The sequence below is a fragment of the Mauremys mutica genome, chromosome 9 (assembly GCF_020497125.1).
Source record: "Mauremys mutica isolate MM-2020 ecotype Southern chromosome 9, ASM2049712v1, whole genome shotgun sequence".
In the NCBI taxonomy this organism is placed as follows: domain Eukaryota; kingdom Metazoa; phylum Chordata; order Testudines; family Geoemydidae; genus Mauremys; species Mauremys mutica.
The window spans coordinates 15,243,081-15,265,821 of NC_059080.1; the positions used below are offsets into that span (position 1 = coordinate 15,243,081).

Consider the following 22,741-nt stretch of genomic DNA (forward strand, 5'->3'; position numbering starts at 1 on the left):
GGTTAAGTAGGTTTGGAAAGGTTTTTTGGTTAGCAAAAGACTAATTTAGTCAGAATTTTCCTTTGTGTTATTAGATTGTAGGAAGAAGCCAGGGTACTCAGAGGAATAGCTGGAGTCCTCTCTAAAAATATTTTCATTACCACACTAGCAATGAAGCTAGTTGGTTTTGGTTATTCCCAAAATTTTATGTAAGCAATACTTCTAATCTAGACGGATGTCCCAGAGAGTGTCAGTCATCATATCCTATAGGAGGTACATATATCCAAGAATGAAATAAAATAACTGTGTGCCTTCTGATAACCTTGTAAGTTCTCACAAGTTAAGTAGGTTCAGGCTAGAGCAGTAATTGGATATCAGACCTCCAAGGAAAGCCTAAATACTGTGAACTGACATTGATAGTCCAATAGGTTACGTCTTCCCTCTGAGTTATAACTAGTATTAGAGGTACTGTGCCATCAGAAGTGAGATCTTCCATATGAGATATAAAATTAAGAGGCTGACCACCTGTGATCATTAAAGATCACATGGCCCATTCTAGACTAGTAGAGGTATTAGTGCGGGATCTTGACCAAACTGTTACTCCATACTTCCACTTTTCCTATGTTTGATGGTCAGATTTCTTCTTGTCTTTTTTTTTTTTTTTTTTAAGTTTTACGGTGAGATTAAATAGCTGCTACTTTCCTCCATAAAGGAGGCTCTATTTCAGTAGTAGATGAAGCAATTCCTGTATTCAGACAAGTACAGGGACCAGTCTTGCAGCCCTTCCTCATATGAGCAGTCCCATTTAAGTCAATGGGATAACTCACGTTAGACAAGTTTGCGAGAATGGGCTCACAGACCCCAATTCTGCAATTACTTAAACATGTAAGTAGTCCTACTGAAGTTGATGGAACTACTCCAGTGCAAAGTTACCTATGTGCATCAGTGTTTTCATGACCAGGGCCTATTTTGTAAAGTACTTCCAGATCCTTTTACATACTAAGGCCTACCATAAATAAATATATTTTGACTCAGAATCTACTGGTACATCAGGTATTTTGCGGCTACTCCTAAATCTACATAGATTACAAAATTTGAAATTGTCACTTCAACTCTAAATGATTTAGAAATACTATATTAGATTATTACATCATATTTACTGCTACTATTGTACGGACTCAAGCACTGACATGATTTGTTTCAACTCTAAAAAGGTGTAATTCACAGGATAACTGAGTATAGAGAGTGGACAGTTATCAGTTAAAAAAATTGAAAAAAAAAACTTTTATGCCTGGACACTTAGTTTTCAGAGATAATTATTACCCACAAAACTAATTTAAGTTTAACAAGAGTAGAGTAGATTATCATACTCATCTTGCCATTTATTTGAAAATACATTATTCTAGGATGACTCCCTGTGTGTCACATTTAATTGCCTTTGAAGATCCTGCCATTTGAATCTGTCTTCTGGAACATGCATTTCATCATTAGTTTTTAGCCTTGTTACATCAATCACCACAACTGCTACAGAAGATTTCTGGGCTATGAAGTGATAATTTGTTCCAGTGGTATTAATGAGGCAAGCAGTGGTCTTGAGGGAGGTGACAGCTCGTTGCTTTACAGACGGCAGCAGATTAAGGTGTTGTGCTATATATGGTTTTAAGCATACCACTGGAGCCTTCAAAACATTATATCAACTTTTTTTATTAAAATGAAGATGAAGGAGCTATCCTTTAATGTTTTTGTGATACATTATATATATCTAACAACATTTAAGGAAAATAAATATTGTTATTCAATGTAAAGCTACTGCAAATACTCAGAAAATATTTTCATAGCTGTAGTCATGGTGTCTCCTGCTGACTTTTAAACTGAGTAGGCATATTTGCCACTTCTAGTAACCTATACTATGTTATGTCTCCTATCACAATGTCAGATCAACTAGAAAAGTACTACCAATGCCAGGTAGTTCAGTACTTCTGGGAATGATGCTACAGAACCAGAAACAATTATTTGTTGGTGCTGTAACGTCATTCCCAGAATACTGCTTCAGGAAACAGTACATCTGGAAACAACAGATGGTCTGCATTTAAATGGGAGGGAACAGAGTATTTTAATACACATACATCTCTAATTCGGCTCTACAAGTTTGATTTCAATGTTTCTCAGATTATAGAGTGTTAAAGAATATGTATGACAGGCTTTATCCACATTATTGTTACTACCAGCACTTACAGCTAAAACCCTAATGTTGTACTATCTTTATCTGTGAACTCTGACTCTAGCATATGTGCATTTCTAGAAGAGCAGACTTGGGTTTAAAAAGCTAAAACCGTATACCAACGTTTAAAAAAAAAAAAAGAAAAAGTCAAGTCAAATTGTCCTCAGAGACCCGATATGCACCATACAATGTCAAACTGCGCAAACTGAGTGCAAACGGCTACCATATCAGAATGCAAAGACGATATAAAAGGCTATGGATGGATGGAGGGAAAGTGGAGATTAAGGTCCAAATAGCTTTTATCACTGGCTGCACTATTTCATAGAAAAAGCACTAAATTATATGCATATGTTCAGAAACACTTTTTAAAGCTATAATTTTAATATTTTACAAACAGCGCCAATGTCTATTGGATGTTAATCAAGAGTTGCTCCAAAGCATTCTAGAGAATCCAAACCTCATAAAATTTACTCAGACACCTTTTGATGTCAGTGAGATCACCTGGGTAAGTAAAGTGACGAGAATTTGGCCATGTGTGTAATCTCACTCTTGTGCTGATACAGGCTACAACAAATCTATTGCATCTGAAGAAGTGGGTATTCACCCACGAAAGCTCATGCTGCAAAACGTCTGTTAGTCTATAAGGTGCCACAGGATTCTTTGCTGCTTCTACAGAACCAGACTAACACGGCTACCCCTCTGATACTTAACAAATCTATTGTAACCTTTGCTTGCAGAACTAAAGCCTAAGGGCTAAATGATGGAGGTCCTGAGGTATAAAGACACCAGCATCTACACTTACTTTTCAGACTATCTTCATGACAACCACTGATAGAAAGGTGACATGATAAAGAAACTTCAGACTCAAGTTCTCCAAAGACACTTGGTTTCATTTTCTGTTCAATACAATGTGCTCAAGGCTCCACGATATTTCAGCATGACACATCCTAGGTAGGACCTTTTCACTCAATATCACACTTGCAAGCTTTACAGATACTGCTTAATTACATAAATATGTTTGCAAGAGTCACATTGCTCTAACAAAACAGAGCTAGTCTCTTGGCAATGTAGGGACCAGATAAGTACAGCTATTCAAAATTTGGAATTTGGCTTCAGAATAATTGGCTCTTATGAGTTGGTGATAATGAGGTCAGCATCTGTTTAAAGTAGAATCAACACCAGCTACAGCATATGGATAAGATTCCAAACTCTCTTTTTTTTCTGGTTAAAAGACAAACCATTTAAATGTGGCTCAATGCAATGTGACTGGCAATCTGAGCTCAAGGAGAGGCTTACAAATGGAACATGGAAAGCAGACTTGAGTCAAGACGCTTGTAAAGATTCTGCCAATATATGTCAGGCTTTGCTAATGGTTGTTAGTCCTTCACTCCTTCACACTGCATAAATAATAAAGTATACTGAGTTAACAACCCCTGCTTTTTTGTTGTTTTGCTTTAAAGATCGGCTATTTCATTAACACATCCATACAGCACACCATATCTCTTTAATACACCTGAATACTCAGAGCTCTATTGTATCACCATTTAAAAAAATAATAATTTCTGACTAAAATCTGAATGTGCAACAAAATCCTTAATTTTCTTACTTCTAATTTCTTTATAGCTAAATACTAATAAAAGGGGTTTATTATAGTATCAGTCTGAGCAAGGGGTAATACTCTGACCTCTGCATCAGGAGGACATGCAATCAAATACATTGCCAAATCTAGGGCTTATGCACAATGAATTACTGCAATGGGGGGATACAAAGGTGCTGCACGGTTAGAAATGTGCTATCCTTCAGAAGAGATGTTAAACTGGAATCAGTTCTGATAGTCTCCATTGGCTATCCAGATGGACGTTAAAAATCCCATGGCATTATTTAAGAGGAAAAGGATAACACTGCTGTTCTGGCTAAGTGGCTAACATTCATTTTTTGCAATAGAACAGGTTCCAACATCCAGGAGTCTGCACAAGAGTTACTGCCGAAGGCATAATGTCAGAGTAATTTATCACTTCGTAAAGTTCTCTTATAGATCTAAAATACAGAAGGCATTACATCCAACTATTAAAATAAACACTGCACTATTTTAACTCTTTGGATATTTTTCTGAAACTTGATAGCTCAAATCAGAAATAAACACAGAACTCAGAAAACAGTGAAACAGCACTGACAATGGTATAGCTGACTTAAAGTTCATTATCTTGATTAATAACATGAGAACAGCCAGAAAATTCAGCAAAAATTAATCACTGCAGATATCAAGTAGTATCATGAAATTTTATTTCATACAGTGATGCTGTCTTATAATTTTTAAACATAAACCCAAAATTAAAACTACAGTAAATTCAAATTTCACATGTATATAATTTAACTGCAGTAATTTAGTAAGGAAAAGTAACTCAGTGGATTTGAACCTTCTTACATGAGGACTGAAGGTATCTCATGTCCTTAAAAAAAACCTCACCTACTTGTCTATGGATCCTTACGTGCGTAACACTTAATAGCAAACATACATGTAGTACAATACACACCTGTTCCTTTCTAACAAGCGATAAGTGTCTTCTGCTAAATCATTACTTTTGTCTGGATGAAAGTGAAGTATTCTGGGTAAGATCTCCACTGCCTCTGTCATGATGTAATTATTTATTTGGTCCTGCTCACAGCGTCCTTTCCTTTTACAATAAGTGACTATGAGACTCTGTTTTTGCATCTCAAATACATACAGCAATGATGCAGGATTGACGGTACAGTTAGTACATAGAATCTCACCTTCTGGTCAGAAGAGTAATAAGTCTACTTGTGCTTGGTTTCTAGATTTGATTTAGGACCTCTATCAAAATCCTTGCCTTGGGCGCTTGAGAAAAAACTCTCATGTTTTCAGGGCAGAGTATTATGACATAAAAATGCAAACATCATCAATTATACACAGCTTGCTTCTATTTCTTCACCCTTAGCCAGCAGTTGCTCTACAATCAACCAGTGGATCTTCCACGCATCTTTACTGAGACAAAAAACATAGTAAAATTAAATTTAATTATCTTTTAGATATCCTACAGTGATGTAAGAACATAAGAACAGCATTTCTGGGTCAGACCAAAGGTCCATCTAGCCCGGTATCCTGTCTTCCGACAGTGGCCAATGCCAAGTGAACAGAATAGGTAATCATCCCCATGTGATCCATCCCTGTCGCCTATTCCCAGCTTCTGGCAAACAGAGGCTAGGGACACCATCCCTGCCATTCCTGGCTAATAGCCACTGATGGACCTATCCTCCATGAACTTATCTAGTTCTTTTTTGAACCCTGTTATAGTCTGGGCCTTCACAGCATCCTCTGGCAAGGAGTTCCACAGGTTGACTGTGCGTTGTATGAAAATAATACTGACTTTTGTTTGTTTTAAATCTGCTGCCTATTAATTTCTTTTGGCGACCCCTGTTCTTGTGTTATGAGAAGGAATAAATAACACTTCCTTATTTACTTTCTCCACACGAGTCATGATTCTATAGACCTCTATCATATCGCCCCTTAGTCATCTCTTTTCCAAGCTGAAAAGTCCGAATCTTATTAATCTCTCCTCATATGGCAGCCGTTCCATACCCCTAATAATTTTTGTTGCCCTTTTCTGAACCTTTTCCAATATATCTTTTTTGTAATGGGGTGACCATATCTGCACTCAGTATTCAAGATGTGGGTGTACCATGGATTTATATAAAGGCAATATGATATTTTCTGTCTTATTATCTATCCCTTTCTTAATTACATAATGCATACTCAGAATATATTTACCAACACATCACCCCTTCATTAAAGCAATTTATTTACAAAAGAACATTTGCTGGGAACATAATTCAGTTCCATGAAAATGTTGAATCCTCCCAAAAAACTGTTCTACCTAAGCCTTAGCAAAAGAGAAATCTTACTGAAAACATCTAAAGATTCTCAAATTGAAAAATTAAGGAAAACGGTGCCTTTTCACAGTGAAACTCCTCATTTATTCTGCTATGTTACTTACTTTATATCATCTTCTTAAAGGTATTTTGTTAAAAAGGTCATTAAAGTGTGTATAATTACAGCCTCTTTTCACAGTGGCAAAGCACAATATAGCACATGATTAAAATTAAAAAAAAAAAGATTGCCTTGTACTGTAGTCTGTTCCTGGACAATTTTAAAACCACATAATACCCTATTCGCTATCTGTTGTTTTGAAAAGCAAAGCTAACCATATTTTAGTCTTTCTTAAGAGGACTGCTCATACAAAATATGTGTAGAAGGAAAGAGAAATAGGCATGGATTTCTCCCTATTAGGCACTCTCAGTTGAGGAGGAAGCATTTACCAATAACTTTGAAGAATATCAAAGTAAAAGCTAAATCTTCACCTGCATAATATAGTTATTCTCAGGGGATATTCTTTCATAGTGTGATGAATATAACAGTGTTAAAATGTACTTTCAGTGCCACTGCAATTTACCAGTGGTTTGGAGCCACAGGAAAGCAACAGACATAGCCATATAGCACAGAACTTTAATCCTCTTAATTCTAACAATTTGCCAGCATGCCTTTTCTTCCAAATACAGGAATCAACACAGCTTATAAGCAACTGTTAACATAATTTATATTATTTATTCTGGGTCATCTATTTTTCTCTTTAAAATGTCAAATACATTAAGGATACTCAGCTTCACATTTTCACACTAAATCCTCTGCTCTAAAACGTCAGTCCACTTATGATAAAATACGGACATTCATAAGCATTCTAAAATTTGACTATAGGATTCTATAAGAAATAAATGCAACAAATTGTACAAAATTAGTGTATTGTAGGGAGGGGCAAGGAGGGGGAAAAATGAACAAAGTTGCTTTAGGAGAAATTTCATTTATCGTCACTATTTGATAGCTACAGAATAGACATGTACAGTCACTATATAGCAGACATTTAGAGATATACAAGAAACCAACAAGACCTTCCTACTCTCCAAAACAAACCTCATTTTTGGCAATAAGGTTGAAATATTTCCACTGTGAATGTCTACAATACATTTCAGTTAATCTAGGCATAGTTTTCCACGGTAACTGTCACACTATTCCATAATCAATCAGAATTGAACAACAGTCTGAATTATCTCAAAATGTTTTTGTTAATGCAAAAGAAATATTCAATTATAGGTCTCTGTCAACAGCAAATAATAATGTACACTTGGATTAATTAGCACCTGGATTAATTAGCACAATTACATTCTATCCCTTGAAAAACAGAACTATATTACTGAACTGACCAATGCAGTCAACTGATAATATATTTTGTTCAGATAAGCCTCCCATACACAGAAGGAACATGTACAAACAGTAAAAACAACCCAAGTTTGAAGAATCAGCATGGGATGGATAAGATTCTGGGGGCTGGAAGGAACAGAGAATAGGAAAATTCTTTATAATCTTATAAAAAAAGTTAGAGTCAGTCTGGGGACTTTTCAAGCAAAAGAAGTTATCTCTGTGGATCCTTCTGGAACTGAACAAATTGATTGTTTTTCAAGTTGCCTGAAGCATGTATGTCTATTAATAATATGATTAGTCTCAGAGTCAGAGATAAATATGTTCCCAAAAGAGCAACAGTACATGCCTCCACTATACAGAGTTTTCCAATTTATTCCCCCCTCCCTTCATCTTGGATCTTATTCCCTGTAATTTTATTTAAAGGGGAGGTTGTTATTGTAACAAATGATATGAGAGCATGAAATATTTCCTCATACAGGCTCAGTTGTGACATTACACCAATATTATTAGCTTAACTGTAAACTATTTTGAAAGAGGAGTTGCTCTTGGGAAGCGTACACTGGCAGTGGCTTATACATCTTGTTGCATTAAATTTCTATTAAGTACTACACAGAGAGAGAGAGAGAGAGAGTGTGTGAGAGAGTATATCGATTATAAGCACAACTAAAGACTATTATTTCATATATATCAGTTTCTGAACTATGTAGACTCTTTCAGTTCCTGAGATTTTTCAGCGATTCCCGAAACTGAATATGTTACCTAAAAGAGCCAAAAGAATGACCATTACTTTTCATTTTAGACACAAAATATGGGCCTGATGCTGCAAACACTTACCAACATGAAGTAGTCTCAATAATTATAGCCTGTTCCTTAGTAATTTTTTTGGAATGTCTTTAATGAGATAGTGCTTACAGCAGTAAGCACTATGTCCTATACTGTTTGCAGATTCAGACTCCATCACTTCTATGTAGATCAGGGGTTCTCAAACTGTGGGATGGAACTCCCAAGTGTTTTGCAACCCTATTTTAATGGGGTCGCCAAGACTGGTGTTAGACTTGCCGGGGCCCAGGGCCCGAGCCCAAACCTAAGCCCAAGCCCTACAGCATGGGGTTGAAGCCAAAGCCCTAGCCTCACTGCCCAGGGCTAGAGTTTACATACCCCCCACCCAGGGTAGAAGCCGTTGGGCTTCAGATTTGGCCTCCCTGCCTGGGGCAGTGGCGCTCAGGGGGAGGGGCTTAGGTGGACTGGGTCTTCAGTCCTCCCTCCCCCTCCTGGGGTCATGTAGTAATTTTTGTTGTCAGAAGGGGGTCAAGGTGCAATGAAGTTTGAGAACCTCTGATAGATGAAGCTTTTGAGTGGATTTCTGTTCTTTTTCCCCCTCATTTACTCTAAGACTTATTTAAACTAAAAACCAACTGGTTTAGAATAGATTTCTTAAGTGCATCTGGAAATTGTGATTGTAGCCTAAAGCCCTACAACAACTTTCAATTATTAGGTTGTGAAACTCAAGGCTTACAAACCCATATTTACTTAGTAATGTTGCATTTTATACAATGTTAATATTAACACTAGCCATCCATTTAACTTAATAAAACTGTCAATTCATAAATTCTGAAATTATGTCCAATTACTTTTTAATATTTGAATGCAAAAAAAAAGACAAATTTCATTAAACTGAGAGAAATTATGCAGCAATCATATGTAGTACTGATGCTCACATGAGGCAGATAATTTGGGGTCAATTTAGATAGGGGTCCAGTGAATGAGATCAAAATCATATCTTTTCAATGAGCCTTGTAACTCAGCTTTTAAAAAAAGTAGTGTTCTGTTGCTTGTGGTTCTTCCAGTACAGTTATTCATGTGATGCTTGCAAACCAGGTGCTAGCGCTTGCCAAGATGTTAACCTCAGCCGAGTAATGAAATTCATTGCTGGAAACCAGTCTTTCACCTGTGTGTAAATATGATTAAGACGGGTACTGAACTTTTAACAATGTGTTTAGACTTTATGAAGTGCTTGTAAATTGCTGCATACATTAATCTCACTTTAATAAATATTACCTTATATCATGTGGTAAAGATATGTTTTTGCTTTGTAGTAACAGTAAAAAAAGTAATCCTGAAACTGATCTTATCACTAGGGATCCTCTCCAGCTCATCAAGGCTATCAAAACTAAATGCGCCATTGTGGGATATCACAATACAAAGATGGTTAACTGCCCCATTCACACCTTTGAAGAGACTACGTGGAAGATTTGAGGTACAAATTGACCTGAGGTAAGTGACAGGACAAGGAACAACCTGAATATTTTGTGATCTTTGTGGTATAGCAACCAAGTATAACTAAGTCCAGTGGCAAGACAGATTGGAATGTCTGTGACTCCATGTGAAGACTGTTATAGTGCCTTAGCAGTTCACATTTGTTACTGGGTTGGTGAAATCTGGTTATAGAATGCAAAACCAGTTTGGGTTTCTGCCCTGCTTCTTGACAGTCTGCCCTGGTTGGCACTCATGTCATGAACCATTCCAGACAGCCTGACAATCCACCCTACAACCGTCAAAATAGTATGAATCCTTGGAGCATTACCAGACTCTTCCATCCTACCTAATTCCTGAGAATCAGATAACTATGGTAACCAGAAACCACCTTCCCATTCCTTTAAAAAGTAGGCTTAGCATTTCTTGTACAGAAATTTGTTCTTTAAAGACTGGATTTCTGCAACTCCATCTACCTTGGATGATTGTACACTCACAGAGAACAAGAAAATCCTGTGTTAGTCCAACATATCACAGCTCACCTCCCAAGTGGGATTAGCCACAGAAAACACATACTATGTTCTACACCTTCCACTTGCTTTTCACTTAGCACAAGGTTTGATTCAAGGTGTTGATGTTAGTCTTCTAAGTCTACTTTGGGGACTGCCTCCATTTGTGACCTCCAATGTCTTGTTTAAATTAGGCCTGTTCGAGCAGTTTCCCATTAGCTCTACTCCCAGTGTTGCAAGACTATCATTGCAACAATAGTGAGATCCCCAGTAAAGACAAAGCACTGGGGTTCATTAGTATCCTAACCTCTGTTCTGAGCAGGATTAGATAACATCTTGATAAAAACATCTAGCAGCTACCGGACACTTCACCATACTAGACTCCAATCCTTAATACCACCAAGGCCTGGTCTACACTGGTGTGGGGGGGGGGTGCACGCTTGATCTAAGTTACGCAACTTCAGCTACGTGAATAACATAGCTGAAGTCGACATACTTAGATTGATTCACTTAGATTGGTGTCTTCACTATGGTGAGCCGACTGCTGCCGCTCCCCGTCGACTCTGCCTGCACCTCTCGCCGAGCTGGAGTACAGGAGTCAACAGGAAAGCACTCGGGAATCAATTTATCGTGTCTAGACTAGATGAGATAAATCGATCCCCGCTGGATTGATCGCTGCCCACCGATCCGGACAAGTAGTGAAAACATACCCTAAAAACTGAAACCACAATGGCAGGACAAAAGCCTATAATAGACCACAGCCCAATATCATTGTTGCTTATCCAGGGCAAAAGAACGCTCATGGGAGCTGAAAGCGAGGCATACTGCAGGATATCAGAATATACTCTAGTTTATCCACTGTCAAAGGCCAGTAAACCTCATCTTTTTAAATAGCCTACCCATAATAATAGAAGATAAGTTGATTTTGAAAGAGTGGCTGAACCCTAGGAATACAAGAGAGGAGTCTACTTTTGGTTTAAATCTTGCCTCCCTTACTTTATTGTAACACACTTGATACTCAATACAGAGGATAGAGAAGATCATCACACACACACTCTCGTAATCACCAGAGCATGAATAACTAGAATTCTCCTCCCAAAGACACAATTCTTGTGGAGAGGTTTGTTTGGAGGGAGGTTTAAGGAAACATTCTTTGCAAAAAATACAATGGGTTAAAAACATATCGGAGTAATACAAATGTTCCTAATAAGCCTCCACTGGAATACACACACAAACTTTACGTACTACATTCACTGTTGACTCAAACAAAGCTTTAAAGCCTAGTCCCTCATTACAGAGTAGGTGATTATGTTAAAAATGCGATGCCTGAAGAGTGAATAAAAATTACTGCTCTATGCAGCTTGCAGACAACAGAGGGGGTTTAGCTGGCAGTCTTTTGCCTTTCTTAAGGACTAAACTAATCACATTTTCTGAAGACAAAATGTAAAACTGGCACTGAAGCACAGCATACAAATTTAAATGCATTCAAATCCAACTCCTATCTGAATTTGCAGCCAGTTTCTATATTAGTAATGAAGTGAATGAAGTTCCCGTGGGAAATTTAAAAAAACCAAACAACCCACAAATAAGTTTTATTTTTTTTCCCTTTACTACAGAGCCACGCAGAAGATTGGACTTTACAAGCATCATCTGTACTGAAGTCTGCACCACTTTCCTCTCAAAGAAATCCTCACTTAAAATTCAAGCTCAAAATTATGTATTTGCATTTTTCATTTACCACTCCTTATCAAGGAATTAAAAAGCCTAATCTCATTGATGTTTAAGAAAAATTATCAGGGAGGGATGTTGGTCTATTTTTTTGTTTGTTTTGTTTTGTTTTTTGTTTTTTTGCCAACTGGATCCTTCTTGATAGGCCAGAATTATGACTCATAGAAAAATAAATTAACTTGCTTGAGGAAACACTTTTCTACAAAACATTTTAGAAGGTGTTAAGACATCTACATTATTGCTATCATATAGACACAACATATCTATATCTATATCACTTTTTTGTATGGCAGGGTTTCTCAAACTGGGGTCGCCGCTTGTGTAGGGAAAGCCCTTGGCAGGACGGGCCAGTTTGTTTACCTGCCTCATCCGCAGGTCCGGCTGATCGCAGCTCCCATTGGCCGCAGTTTGCCACTGCAGGCCAATGGGAGCTGCTGGAAGCGGCAGCCAGTATGTCCCTAGGCCCACGCTGCTTCCAGCAGCTCCCATTGGCCCAGAACAGTGAGCCGCAGCCAGTGGGAGCCACGATCAGCCGGACCTGTGGACAGGGCAGGTAAACAAACTGGCCAGGCCCGCCAGGGGCTTTCCTTACACAAAAGGCGACCCCAGTTTGAGAAACACTGTTGTATGGGATCTCCCCTCATCCTGAGTTCCTCAGTACTCAAAGTGCATTTCTTTCTTTCTTCATTCTGCAGCAGGCCAACCTGTTTTCTGAAAAGACTGAGCCTTGTCTACACTAAGGATGGAGATCGATCTAAGGTTATTCACGTACCTGAAGTCGACATACTTAGATCTACTTACCGCAAGGTCCACTCTACACTATGTTGACAGGAGACGTTCTCCTCACTGCACTTCTTGTTCAGGTGGAGTACAGGAGTCGAAGGGAGAGTGATCTGCGGTTGATTTAGCAGATCTTCACTAGACCCGCTAAATCGACCGCTGATGCAACAATTGCAGTGTGTTGATCTCCCGGTATGTGTAGACAAGCCCTGATCTACTGCAGAAATGATACCCACTGCCTCCACTAGCTTTCACAACTATACCGTACTACAGGAGTCGGCAACCTTCGACATGCAGCCCATCAGGGTAATCCGCTGGTAGGCTGTGAGACATTTTGTGTACGTTGACCATCTGCAGGCACAGCCCCCCGCAGTTCCCAGTGGCTGCAGTTCACCATTCCCGGCCAATGGGAGCTGCGGGGGCCCGTGCCTGCAGATGGTCAGTGTAAACAAAATGTCTTGCGGCCCATCAGGATAATCTGCTGATGGGCCATGTACTGAAGGTTGCCGACCCCTACTGTACTAGACAGAAACCTAAAGAGAGTAACGCTTCCTTCCCCTCCACATGGCCTGACCTTGCAAGCACTTAGTAAGAGGCCACAGTGATTACTACCATTGACTTCAATAGGATTATGCCCAGTAGTACATGTTTGCATGACTGTGCTCAAGGGGAGCTGCAACTTTATCTGAAGAGCAAGAAATAGAGAAGTAAATACTTGGCAACTTACTCATTTACATATTCCCCCAATTCACTACTGCATAATAGATGAGGATTTTAGAATTAAGATAAGAAAAGTGATCTTCTGTAACAGCAAAGGAGTTAGAAAACTTTAAATATAAATGTGCAGAATGAAAGAGTAACAAAGAATAAAAAATAATATATTTAAATTTCTAGATATTTTATCCTCCGTGCATTTCAAAATTGGCTACTCTTTGGCATTTGTACAAAACTGGCTCTATGCATTTTAACTAGCTATCATTTCTGGCAAGATTTTTAGCAAGGAAGCTAAAACTTTTGTGCAATAAAGGTCTTTCCAAGAAAAATTGCTTCAGTAAGATAGTGATTCAGTGTTTGACACTCCCCATTGTTTTCTATTAAAATGCTTTTAGCAGTTCTCAGCAGAAAGTCAAACAGGCTCATATACAGGTATTTATTACTTAAATGGCCCAAAGAAGTTTATACAAAAATCTAACATCTCTCTAAATAGGAAACCATGTCTGTATAAAATAGCTCTGAATGTCAGAAAAAATGCATTTTAGTGGACAGATACATTTCTAGAGTATATATGATTTTTTTCAAGTTTTCCACAGTTTTAAATAGCATTGTACTGAAAGGCTAAGCTTAAGAAATAAATCACTAAAACTGACAACTTAAAAAAGCTACATTGGCTAAATGTCTACAGCATAAAATTCCTCTGAAAATTCAGAATAAACCAACCATGCTGGTTACATCTATGAAGCAAAACAATGAAAGTGTTTACCCAAATAGGTTATCATGCAAGTCTTAAAATAATACATATTCAGCATAACACATGGAATCACTGTCACCAAAATTATGGAACTAAGAATGAGAACATATCTGTAGACTGTAAACCCTTTGGGGAAGATACCATGTTTGTACAGTTCATTGAACAATGGAGCCACACTCCCAAATGGGACCTTCTAGTACTATTGAAACACAATAAATAAATAGGCAAGTAGAACCTGCAGGATAAAGGAAGTACAGAGTCCAAGTACAGCGTGTGACAAAGACAGATCCAAATACATTACAGCATAAAGAAAAATAGAGTCAGTGCAAGTCAGAATGATCTGAATACAAATGTCCAAGTACAGTTTAAGGTTAATCTCAAAAGCACAGATCACCACCTCTTGTAGAAGTACCTGCAGAAGGGGATATAAAAGAAAGATGTGTGATGATCCTCTTTGTGCAACTTTATTCTATGGGGGGCATGGTTTGTCCCCTGATGGAATGAACCATAGGTGCCCCAAATCCCATGAATCCTTGGGAAAATAGGCATAGGTTCTCTGCTTCAGTTATAGGGACCCTGGCTTTCCCACTACCACCATCCAAGCCTGTTTCCTGGCAGTGTAGTTACCGGATCCTGGAGTCCCCAGAAACCCCCCTTGTAGGATGTTTCCCCATTGCACAGGCTTTGAGAAATAGGCTATTAGGCCCAGCCCTGCCCAGGCCTTATTGTTCTCCGCCCCCAAAAGGGAGCCTTCCATGAGAACCCATGATGAGCCCCTCTTCCATGCAGCATAGGAGTAACTGCACACAATGGACTCCTGAGTCCCTGTGTGTGCTGATCTTCTTAGGCAATTCAAAAATAGTGAGCTTATTTACAAGTCCCTAATAAGGATTCCAAGGGATATCAAAAGACAAATGCAAGATGGACATACATGCCCGTGGGTGAAAATGGATACAATAGACCTGTGTGTGGTACATCAAACAAAGGGAACTGATATTTTAACACTGCATAGTTTTGAATTTAGAGAAGTCATCGAAATCCCCCCACCCAACATATTTTTCCTGATACTTTCAATTTGACACCAGTGGAAATTGAACTGTCCTTTTAATGATATTTTTATTATATTTGTGAGGAAACAATGCACCACTTGCAAAAGAGCACAGGATTTTTTTAAATTGCTTTACACAATTCATCTCATCTGCAAACACAGAACTAATAAAATGAAATACTGGTTAAATGCTCGGCTTAACAAGATTTATTATAGGCCCAGCTAATTATCAACGCAATCATATCACTTTCAGGACTTCTCTACATTTGTCTACTATAACATCAGTATGGAACTGGGACGCAATTTTGACAGTACACAGGGAGACTGCATTTATGTTTCTATATTGAACTAAATAATGAACTAAAATTGAGGACTTCTTAATTAAAAGTAAGAGGGCTAAGAGCCTGAGGCAAAAATTACTTTTCTGTGGAAATACCTGAAAGCTGTTAACTTGCCAAGAAGTAAAAAAACGGATGTAGCTCTCAAAGCAAGAGCAACTTAAGTGCAGATGCCCCAGACACAGCTAAATGAACTAAAGTTGAATAATGTCTTTTAACACTCCAAGTATGATGATATACAAATTAATACAAACAGTAAGTGATTTAGCTGAATGAAGGGAAGGGAGAGAGAGGAGGCTACAAAACAGAGAATGGCCTGAGCAACCAGGGAAGACAGTGACCAAGACCATGTCTGACTTTAAAGTTGGCAGAAGGGGCAGCACCACTTGAAGTTTCAGGATAAAGCAGCCTAGAGTATTGGGAGGGAAAAGAAGGGGGTGGGGGGAAGGATTGTGCAGGGGCATTAGATACCAAAGCACAATTTCAATGCAGTAATTAAAATTAGAACCCTGTAATGGCGCATCCACCACTATTGTTCATTTGTTTAGCTGGAAAGGGTGTAATGCTGATGGGTGCAAATGAAATGTTATTCATTAGAGGAAGATGGTATCCTCTTCTCAATGTTTATACACAAACCATTAACACTGAGGATTTTATACCTCATTATCACTGAGATGGATATTTATTATGGTTAATACTTTGAATAAACATGGAGTTATTGATTATTTATGTTTGACACTGGAAATTAAGACCCAACCTTAGTGGAACTATAATTCAAACACTCAGTTTTTCTAATGTAAATTACCTTTTCTTTCCAGGGTTTATAATAGCATCTGTATTGTGAGTTTTAGCGTTCATATTTCAGAGTGAACATTACTCTGGATAACTGTTACTTGGTAGGTCCAAATATTTTTTAATTACTTGTCACTTAGCTTCTCTAATTCAAGGCCTGCTCCAAAATGAAGCTGAGCATCTGCATTTCCCATAGATTTCAATGGCAGTGGTAGGTGCTCAATATTTTAACAGACTCAGGCCCTCAGTTCTCCCATCAATAAAATTAAGCAAATAATACTTGCTCACCTATTTTACACTGACAGTTTGAGAATTAGTTAATGCTTGCTATGCATTTTGAATAGATATAAAGCTATATAAATGCCAATTATTTATAATAAAACTAGAATATGATTGATTGTATTATAAGTCCATTTTCTTGTTTTTCGTAGAAAAAAAGATGACAAAATGGGCAAAAATGTAGTCAAGCCATGTCATACATTCCCATTGGAGCATCAAATCCCATATAGAGTTTCCAAAAAGGAGATGGACTGTGCAGTGTTGTCAGCCTGATTCTCAGAGTTCTCATCTAGGTCAGTGTGACCTTGCTGTCTCTGACCATGCCCAGCTGAGTCACTCTTACACATTGTTTATGGGCACATGTGGAAGGGTCAGAATGCCAGAGCCCCAAGTCAGAGCAATATAACAGAACTTTTGCTCTTTTGTCCCTCAGGTTCAGGCTCTATTTATGGAAATCCACAGAGATTTAGGTCCAAAGCCACAGAAATTGGAGTTTTGGATGCATATATATGAAAATTATGTGCCTTATTATGTGAACATACAACTAAATTAAGAATATATCAGTGTGAACTTCCCATAGTGTAAAAAATGAAAAATGTTTTTAAAAGTAGCATCCAAACCACTTCTGGATGATTTTTAACTGAAATAAAATTGGGATTCCTTGTCAAAAGATTTCTTTTACAAATACTGAAACTATGCAATGCTTTATTGTAACTGAGTATGGACGCACTGAGCAGCTTGCTAAGGTACAGATTCTAATAATGTACTGCATACTGTACAGGATACTGATTCATATCACAGTATATTTTATACTTGCTCTTAGTCATCTATCTTACTGGATTGCTGACTCACATTTTGGAATATTATGAAAAGTTTGCTTGTAGCCTTTTGCGTTATTTCAATTGTATTTTGCAGAAAGTGAGCATAATTCTACACTTTGGTATGTACATACAAATCACATTGATTCCAACATGTACTGCACATGTATATTTGTTTATTAAACAAAAAAAGATGTAGCTATATTTCTTTAATTGCTTAAGGGCCCTGTTGAAATTAAAATATCAGGAAAAAAGCTTTTGAGGAAGCTGGACTTCAGAAAAAAAATTTAATTCAAAGAGAAAAACACAAATTCCATAAAAGTACACAGAGTCCAAAGTAACACATAGCTCTAACACTGAAGCCCTTCCTTATATATGTAGTCTCACTGATTTCTATGGCTACAATCATGTCCACTCACACAGCCAGTGGAAGGGTATTATCCATGTGAGGAAATGCGGCAGGATCAAGCCCTTAAACTCTTCCATTCCCCAGCTTGCAAATTGAAAATGTAGCAATTTTCTATCCAAATTCTATCCAAATGTCACCACACCAGCTTATGGCTTAATAGAAAGACACAAAAGGGTTGCCAGTGAAGAAAGATTTGTGGAACGAGTCAGTACCTAATACTTTGGCTTTGTATGCTATTAGAAAAACAAATGGCCAGATACCCACATCCTTACTTACCAATTAACTCCCCAGATTTCTATTTAACTACTCCAAGTATGCCATCATGAGTAAGAATGGCAGAATTGGGCCCCAACAATGGGTCTGCTCATTATGCAGCATAGCACTCAACTACTTTATCCTGCCACACTAACATGGTTGCAACACTTAGTGCGAGGAAAATCTGAGTTACTACTTTATGAAATGGTATTGTGATTTCTCTCAAGACCAAAATAAAATAAAACTGGTTTAATTAAGAGTCTCTCTCTCAAATAGTTTTTTTTACAATTTTTCAACAATTCCCTGTTTTAAAGCATGCATCATACAGCACAGTGTAGCTCAGCCATTCAAGATCTAGTCTGAATAATTATTACATTTTACTGCTGCTTGGAGATGAAGTGCTAAAAGTTTATCTGAGGAACATTCATAATGTCACTTTTCAGATTTTCAATAATTCTTCAGAGTTCTACACAATTGCTATGAAATGGTTTTGGAATTTAGTCCAGTTATTTGCATTTTATTCAAACTGTAGGGTTAAGATATAATAGTTTAAAAAAATTACTCCTTTTCTCCTAAAGGGGAAACATTCAACCAAGAAGTGGATTTTAAAAATAATTATCCATCAGTTTCCACATATGATAGTCAATTGCAGCATCCATCCTCCAAGCCACTGTGGGAATTTTGATTTAGAAAAAGGTAAGATTTCTCTAGCTTGCCATGTGGTAGCCCAATGCCACAAAGAAAGAAACTGCAGTTATTAGTGGGAACTGGAGGTGAGGCAGCAGCTAAACAGAAAGCCCTGGGGAGAAGTATTTATTTTCATAAGACCTGCATTCCTCAAAATCTCCCTGGAATCCAAGATATTTGGGAATAAAATTCTGATCAAGGCAGAGACCCAGCCTGTTTTCAGGCACAAATCTTAGCAATAACGCTTCTAACTGATTTGAACCCACAATCAAGTAGCTACATGTATACATGCCAAGATTTAAATCTACGATTGATTGCATGAATTTCTCCTCACCCTGGGGAAAAAAAAGGGGGGGGGATAAAGTTAGGAGGAGGGCAAGAGAATGACAAAGGAGAGTCATTGTGAAGATAATTTAATTTAACAAAAAGATTCTGGGATAAGAGGAAAAAAACAAATGCAAGCTGGGAAAAAACTAGCACACATTTTTTGCAGAAGAAAGATACATCTGCAAAACAGAGTAACTCAAATATAATGGTGTCAACCCTAGTATAAATGCCTTGAGAGTTTAGCTTAGACAAGAAAAAAAATCACCATAAAATGTGGCTCATTATCACCTGTGTAATACACAATTAAAGCCAATAGGCAGCACTATGTAATAATTAAGGCTACAATTCTGTCACGGAGATCATGGATTCTGTGACTTTCCAGTACCTCTGACTTCTTCTGGGACAGGGCTAGAAACATTAGAAGCAGCAGCATCACAAGTCAGTCTTATAATGGTCCAATAACAACAGAATCTTGGAGTACCTTATCCACACCTAAGTTCAGCCCTGGAGCTTTAGTCAGAGTCCACACTATACAGCAGAACGTCAGAGTTACAAACACCTCAGGAATGGAGGCTGTTTGTAACTCTGAACAAACTGTTGTGTGGTTCTTTCAAAACCTTACAACCGAGCATTGACTTAAATATAGCTTTAAAACTTTACTACGCAGAAGAAAAATGCTCCTTTTAACCATCTTAATTTAAATGAAACAAGCACAGAAAGTTTCCTTACTTTGTCAAATCTTTTTTTAAATTTTCCCTTTTTTTGTTAATAGTTTATGTTTAATAGAATACTGAACTATATTTGCCTTTTTTTGGGGGTCTGTGCTGCTTCCTGATTGCATACTTCTGGTTCCAAATGAGGTGTGTGGTTGACTGGTCAGTTTGTAACTCTGGTGTTCATAACTCTTTGGTTATACTGTAGATACAATTGTGTTCTGCTTCCAGTAGCAAGTACAGCATCCCATGAGATAATGGAAGCTTTGAAGGCAAAAGCAGTATTACCAAGGAGCAACTTGTATGTCTTTGAAAATCTGGCATTGCAGATGACTTTGAATGAGAAAATGCTTCTCAGCCACATTATCTACACCAGTGTTTCCCAAACTTGAGACACTGCTTGTGTAGAGAAAGCCCCTGGCGGGCCCGGCCGGTTTATTTACCTGTCACGTCCGCAGGTTCAGCCGATAGCAGCTCCCACTGGCCACGGCTCGCTGCTCCAGGCCAATGGGAGCTGCTGGAAGTGGCGTGGGCCGAAGAACATACTGGCTGCCGCTTCCAGCGGCTCCCATTGGCCTGGAGCAGCGAACCACGTCCAGTGGGAGCCGCGATTGGCCGAACCTGCGGACGCGGCAGGTAAACAAACCTGCCAGGCCCAGCAGGGGCTTTCCTTACACAAGTGGCATCCCAAGTTTGGGATATACAAGACTTTCCCACCAGTGCCTTGTATAACAGTACTATCACCTCCTTGTCTTTACTGGAAATACCTCACCTGATGCATCCCAAGACTGCATTAGCTTTTTTAACAGCCATATCACATTGGCGGCTCATAGTCATCCTATAATCAACCAATACTCCGAGGTCCTTGTCCTCCTCTTATTTCCAACTGATGTATCCCCAATTTATAATCAAAATTCTTGTTATTAATCCCTAAATGCATAACCTTGCACTTTTCACTCCTAAATTTCATCCTATTTCTATTACTCCAGTTTACAAGGTCACCCAGATCTTCCTGTATGATATCCCGGTCCTTCTCTGTATTAGCAATACCTCCCAGCTTTGTGTCATCCGCAAACTTTATTAGCACATTCCCACTTTTTGTGCCAAGGTCAGTAATAAAAAGATTAAATAAGACTGGTCCCAAAACCGATCCCTGAGGAACTCACTAGTAACCTCCTGATCTACACTATCATAAAAGATCCTCTGTACTAATTTGCCCAATCCACACTAATGAAGGAAGGACGACACTGGACATATATTATTTATAATGTCACTGCAAATGGGAACTCAGATCTGCCATCTACCTGAAGTTGAGAAAGTTTTTTGGGGTTTTTTTTGGTTCAGGTTTTCCAGTATATTACCTAAGAATACACTGTGATGCTAAACAAAGCACACTGTAACACATAGGAACCCAATATATGTTGATATCAATTATTTCCTGATACTATATATTTATGCTCAACCAGTGTGAAGATGAGCTAAACACAGTGTTGTACTAGTACTTATTAATAATTGGATAATGTATGCAACAAACTGAAGTATATTAGTCAATCCCCAATATACTAGTTTGTCTAAATTAAAGTATACATAGTATAAAGCAATTGAAAAATCTCTTACACCATTGGAGCTGAAAGTTAAAAACAAAAAAACCTAAGATGACAACAGTAGTGTGCATGTGACATTTATGGGAGGTTGGTGGTACACTTGTACGGTACTTACTACAACTAGAAAGAGACGTTCCCATTCCGCTGCAGTTTCCAATCAAGTACTATGAGTATTTGAGTAATATTGAAATATCATTGCAACTATTATATTGTTGTAATAACATACCAATTACATCTCAGTAGCATCACACTCATATTACGGTTGTCTTAAAGTTCAGTATCAATGCCATCCTAATCATGTTAACTATATGAAAGAGCAGATGGGTTTGCTTTATGATTATTGATTTTTAGTGCTAAACAAACATGTAGACAGTGCTCATTGATATGCTATTTGAATAGTCGAAAAATAAATCTTATTAAAAAAAAATCAGAGAAAAACAACATTTCTATAAACACCACAGGTCACCTCTGTGAACCCTTCCAAACCTGAGAGGGTCTTTTCTCTCCCTGTTTAAGAAAATCTGGGTTATGTTCCTGGCTCTACCACAAATTGCATGAGAAACCTTGAGCAAGTCACTTAACCTATCTGTGCCTCAATTTTTCCCTTATGTAACATGGACATGGTAGTATTTATTGATTTATCATTACTAGAATATTGGGAAGCTTGATTCATTAATGTTTATAAAGAAGTCTGAGATTACCAGATGGAAGTTGCTATAGAAATCCATAATATTATTGCCAGCATAGTTATGTATACTGCTTTATCTATATAAGAAGATTCTAGGATTATCACTCTGTATTCATGTCACTCTCAAGCCTAAAATGTTAGTTGAATCACTGTGAAAATACTGAAACAGACAGAAGCATGGATGAGAGCTGCTTTTGTTTAAAATACCACCAAATTTAATAATCACTGGGATTTTCAGTCTATTACCATTCAATTTTTAAGTTCTCAGACATTTGCGGTTTTTTAAGCTTTACAAGTTACACCTATGCTACATCATGGGCTTTCATCTAGCAGAGAGATAAAGATAGATCCTGTTCTTCAAGGAATTCACAGTAACTATTATACATAATGCAGAAGAGATAAACATAATGGAATAAGAGTGTGGGAAAGTGAGGGATACATCAGTGAAATATGATGCATGTACTTTTTGTTCTCTCTCACTGAAATGGGCCAGTGAGCTTGCCTTTATTTTATAGATACCATCCTGCTACATCAGTTAAAATACATTTTCTTTCATTCCGTTCCTTCAAAAGT

General features: G+C 37.9%; 1 protein-coding gene across 7 annotated transcripts in view; it reads right to left on the reverse strand.

The window, feature by feature from the left end:
• Positions 1 to 22,741, reverse strand: part of TENM1 (teneurin transmembrane protein 1) — a 517,028-nt gene that overhangs the window by 464,880 nt on the left and 29,407 nt on the right. The window lies entirely within an intron of this gene.